Source organism: Larimichthys crocea, chromosome XXIII (assembly GCF_000972845.2).
Source record: "Larimichthys crocea isolate SSNF chromosome XXIII, L_crocea_2.0, whole genome shotgun sequence".
NCBI lineage: Eukaryota > Metazoa > Chordata > Actinopteri > Sciaenidae > Larimichthys > Larimichthys crocea.
In genome coordinates, this window is record NC_040033.1 from 10,724,339 (window position 1) to 10,729,874 (window position 5,536).

The window sequence follows — 5,536 nt, forward strand, 5'->3', positions numbered from 1 at the left end:
TCCCCCAAAAAAAAATCACTTCCGATTCCTGTGATAAAAGGATTTTTACTCTCTGTAGGCAGAAACAAGTCTATGGCCGCCCAGTTAAAACCTTCAGCGACTGGAAAATACCACAATCTATCAAGACTTCATCCTCTCAGGCGGATATGGAAAAACATCACACCAAAGGCCAGGCAGGGCCGGGAGAGTGCCCAGGTATCAAAGGCAACCTCAGGGTTTTAGACAACCTACTGAGTTCAGAAGAGGGCCTGACCGGAGGAGAACTCCCTGGGTACCACCAGAGCGCCGCACCCCTGTGAGAGAATCTCCAACCAAGTTCCCAGCAGTGTGTGGTAGTGAGACAAATCCGACCACCACAGGAAGATGACGAGATGACATATTTAGATGTACTGATATGTTAAGGAGGAAAAATGGTGGTATTGTGTGAGGCCTCCACCCAGGCCACAACTCAAGTCCCTCAGATTGAGTTTCAGCAGCCCAGGGTGAGAGAGACCGAGCAGGCCACCACCCTCAAGACAGGGGTGAGAAGAAAATGCAGCGCTGAACCCTGCACGAGGTAGAGGCTTCCACCAGCAGGCCATGATTTATGTCTCTGAGCTAGAACATCAGCAGGTCCAGAGAAACAGACCGCATCACTCAACTGAAGAATGGAAATGAGGCTTTAGCAGCTGAGTGGAGCAGTTAAAGAAAATGCTCCAGATGAACAGACTCTTCATGATCAGACCGAGCAGAAGAGATAGCGAGTGAAGGACTTGGAGCTTCAGGTTTTAGAGAAGAAAGCCTCTGAAATTGAAGCTGTCTGTAAGTCGAGAAACTGAAGAAAACTCTCCAGAGACAGAAGACAGACGGGTAGAACAGACGTGCTTCTGGCTCAACAGGAAGTGGACATCACCAAACTGAAGACTGCACTGATTCAGACACAGGACGAACTAAAGGTCATCAGCTGCGTAGGCAGGAGGGAGGTCACTCCTCAATGAAACCTTAAAGACATCCAGCCGCCCTGCAGGAGGAAAAGCTATGCAGGAAAGAAACAGCAGATGAAAAGGGTCGAGAAATCCCCTCTCTGGAAAAAGATTCTCCCAGTTCTTTAAGTAAACTGGAGGCCACCATATCCCCCAAGCCAATCCCCCACTGAACAACTCATCCTCCATGCCTACCCCCCACCCAATCATCACCTCGTCCTAAATATTGCCCAACCCTGGTTTTCATCTGTTTCTCCAAATTAAAAACAGGATAATGGGCATCGCCTAACATCGTACCCAATATGCCCAACCCTGGTTTTCATCTGTTTACTCCAAATTAAAAACAGAGATAATGGGCAGTCGCCTAACATCGTACCCAAATATGCCCAACCCTGGTTTTCATCTGTTACTCCAAATTAAAAACAGAGATAATGGTGATTGATAATCCTGTACTTAGTGGATAATGTCCTTCTTTTCCTTAGTCTAGTCTTTGTTACTTCGTAGTGGCTCTGTGGATCGTTGTGTCTCTGTATTTGTACTCTGGGTTGTACTTATAAACATTCTGAAGTGACATCATAGTGACATCATAGTACTTCAAAGGATGTCATGTGACCTCTGTTTTTGAACAACATGTTTTTCTTGTTACCATGGTTACTGTTAGTAGTCACAATTCAATGAATGACATAGCATTTTAGCAAATTTTTCTTTTTTAAATGTATTTGTGATATGAAAAGGTCTGTAGTTCACAATTAAGCAATATTACACGAGAGGGTGTGCTTTAACGTCATTATTGGCTTGACAGTGATGCATCACTCAAGTGCCAATACTAAGTTAAAGCACACCTTCAAGTGTAATATTGCGATTATACAACAATTATAAACTTAAATGAAATATATTATTAAAAGATTTTTACGTTTTGGGGCAATTTGCTCCTGTTTCTACAGAGATACATGGGGTCTGACTATTACCTGGAAAAAATCAGTCACAGCAGTAGACTACTATGTAATGGAACCCAGTTCACAACAGTCACACTTGGTCAGCAGTGATTGTTGTTGTTTATTGATCCTTTACACGTAAACTGGCAATCAGTGCATTGATTAGGACAATCTGTATCAACAGAAGCCAGACAGTCAGAGTATAATAAATCTGCAGCCATGCACTCTAAATCTAATGTAACTGCAACTAATGAATATTTTCAATATTGATTGATCTGCTGATCATTCTTTTAATTAGGAGATTAATTGTTTTGTCTATAAAGAGCTAATTGATTTTGTCTTTAAAATGTCAGAAACTGACACCTTCAGATTAAAAACCTTAATCCTTGAGAAGCTCGAACAAGTGAATATTTGGCATTTTTCTTGAAAAATTACTAAAACAATTAGTCAGTTATCCCCAGTTAATTTTCTGTTGATGGACTAGTTAATTATTCGACTAATTGATGTAGCTCTAATCTAAAGCCGCAACACTGTCCCTGTGTACTTTAACTTTAACTTGAGAGAGCTCTGCGTACTCACTTACTTTAAGGTACATTGTCATTACTGCAAGCTGCAGCTTCTTTTCTTGTAACATACCTAGGTTTTAAAATGCACTACTCTTTATGTTTCCCACTCTTTGATCCACTGCACACAAAACGAGTTCACATTATGTTGTTAAACTTTGTTTAACCAAATAACTGTACTTCCTTTTCCCACACAGGAAGTCTTATATCATGCCAAAGTGAAAATACACAACATATATCCTAACATGTAACTGGTGTGTGACAAATGCTATTCTTCAGATGCATCTATCCATACCTTAGTTATGCTCATATCCTTAGTTTTCAGATTTAACCCTCTTCCTTCCTTCTTATTATTTAATCATCTATTAATTTACCTGCATTATTTATTTTCTCTTGTGTCTATTTCTTTATCGCATGTGTTCAATACTGTCAATCCTTATATATATTCTGTATTTTTATCTGTTTAATATCTATGAAAGTAAAGGAATATCTTTATCTATTATTATTATTATTCTTTTATAAGATGAAAATAACTACTGACATATGTATATGTTTCTGTGGCTCATAAAAATATTTGAAACACAAAATATCAGACAATATAACACCGGCTGTTGTCTTGACTTGACTTGAAATAAATTAAAGATCAGAAAAAGTTTCAAAAATTGCAGAAATTCAACATTTTTATTTTTTTTATTTTTTTTTTTTTATTCCTGTTTTTAATTTGGAGTAAACAGATAAGAAACCAGGGTTGGGCATATTTGGTACGATGTTTAAGCGGATTGCCCATTATCTCTGTTTTTAATTTGGAGTAACAGATGAAAACCAGGGTTGGGCATATTTGGGTACGTGTTAGGCACATGCCCATTATCTCTGTTTTAATTTGGGGAGTAAACAGATGAAAACCAGGGTTGGGCATTTGGGTACGATGTTAGGCGATTGCCCCTTATATCTGTTTTAATTTGGAGTAAACAGATGAAAAACCAGGGTGGGCATATTTTAGGACGAGGTGATGATTGGGTGGGGGGTAGGCATGGGGATGAGTTGTTCAGTGGGGGATTGGCTTGGGGGGATATGGTGGCCTCCAGTTTACTTAAAGAACTGGGAGAATCTTTTTCAGAGAGAGGGCGATTTTCGACCCTTTTCATCTGCTGTTTCTTTCCTGCATAGCTTTTTCCTCCTGCAGGGCGGTGCTGGATGTCTTTAAGGTTTTCATTGAGGAGTGACCTCTCCTCCTGCCTACGCAGCTGATGACTCTTTAGTTCGTCCTGTGTCTGAATCAGTGCAGTCTTCAGTTTGGTGATGTCCACTTCCTGTTGAGCCAGAAGCACGTCTTGTTCTACCCGTCTGTCCTTCTGTTGGAGAGTATTTCGTCTTCTCGACTTTACAGACAGCTTCAATTTAGAGGCTTTTTCTCTAAAAACTGAAGCTCCAAGTCCTTCACCTCGTCTATCTCTTCTGCTCGTCTGATCATGAAGAGTCTTGTTTCATCTGAGCATTTTCTTTAACTGCTCCATCTCAGCTGCTAAAGCCTCATTTTCCATTCTTCAGTTGAGTGATGCGGTCTCTTGTCTCTGGAACTGCTGATGTTCTAGCTCAGAGACATAAATCATGGCCTGCTGGGTGAAGCCTCTACCTCGTGCAGGGTTCAGCCTGCATTTTCTTCTCACCTCTGTCTTGAGGGTGGTGGCCTGCTCGGTCTTTTCACCTGGGCTGCTGAAACTCAATCTGAGGGACTTGAGTTGTGGCCTGGGTGGAGGCCTCTACCAAAATACCACCATTTTTTCTCCTTAACATATCATACATCTAAATATTCATCCGCATCTTCTTAGGCTTGGTGGTCGGATTTTGTCACTACTCCACACACTGCTGGGAACTTGGTTGGAGATTTCTCTCACAGGGGTGCGGCGCTCTGGTGGTACCCAGGGAGTTCTCCTCCGGTCAGGCCCTCTTCTGAACTCAGTAGGTTGTCTAAACCCTGAGGTTGCCTTTGATACCTGGGCACTCTCCGGCCTCTGCCTGGCCCTTTGGGTGTGATGTTTTCCATATCCGCCTGAGAGGATGAAGTCTTGATAGATTGTTGGTATTTCCAGTCGCTGAAGGTTTAACTGGGCGCCATAGACTTGTTTCTGCCTACAGAGAGTAAAAATCCTTTTATCACAGGAATCTGAAGTGTGATAATCCTGTACTTAGTGGATAATGTCCTTCTTTTCTTAGTCTAGTCTTTGTTACTTCGTAGTGGCTCTGTGGATCGTTGTGTCTCTGTATTTGTACTCTGGGTTGTACTTATAAACATTCTGAAGTGACATCATAGTGACATCATATACTTCAAAGGATGTCATGTGACCTTGTTTTTGAACAAAATGTTTTTCTTGTACCATGGTTATGTGGTAGTCACAATTCAATGAATGACATAGCATTTAAGCTAATTTTCTTTTTTTCAAATGTATTTGTGATATGAAAAGGTCTGTAGTTCACAATTAAGCAATATTACACGAGAGGGTGTGCTTAACGTTCATTATTGGCTTGACAGTGATGCAGCACTGAAGTGCCAATACTAAGTTTAAGCACACCCTCAAGTGTAATATTGCATTATACAACAATTATAAACTTAAATAAAATATATTATCAAAGATTTTTACGTTTTGGGGCAATTTGCTCCTTTTCTACAGAGATACATGGGGTCTGACTATTACCTGGAAAAAATCAGTCACAGCAGTAGACTACTATGTAATGGAAACCCAGTTCAAACAGTCACACTTGGTCAGCAAGTGATTGTTGTTGTTTATTGATCCTTTACACGTAACTGGCATCAGTGCATCGATTAGGACAATCTGTATCAACAGAAGCCAGACAGTCGAGTATAATAAATCTGCAGCCATGCACCCTAAATCTAATGTAACTGCAACTAATGAATATTCAATATGATTGATCTGTGCTTATTCTTTTAATTAGTAGATTAATTGTTTTGTCTATAAAGAGCTAATTGATTTTGTCTTTAAAATGTCAGAAACTGACACCTTCAGATTAAAAACCTTAATCCTTGAGAAGCTCGAACAAGTGAATATTTGGCATTTTT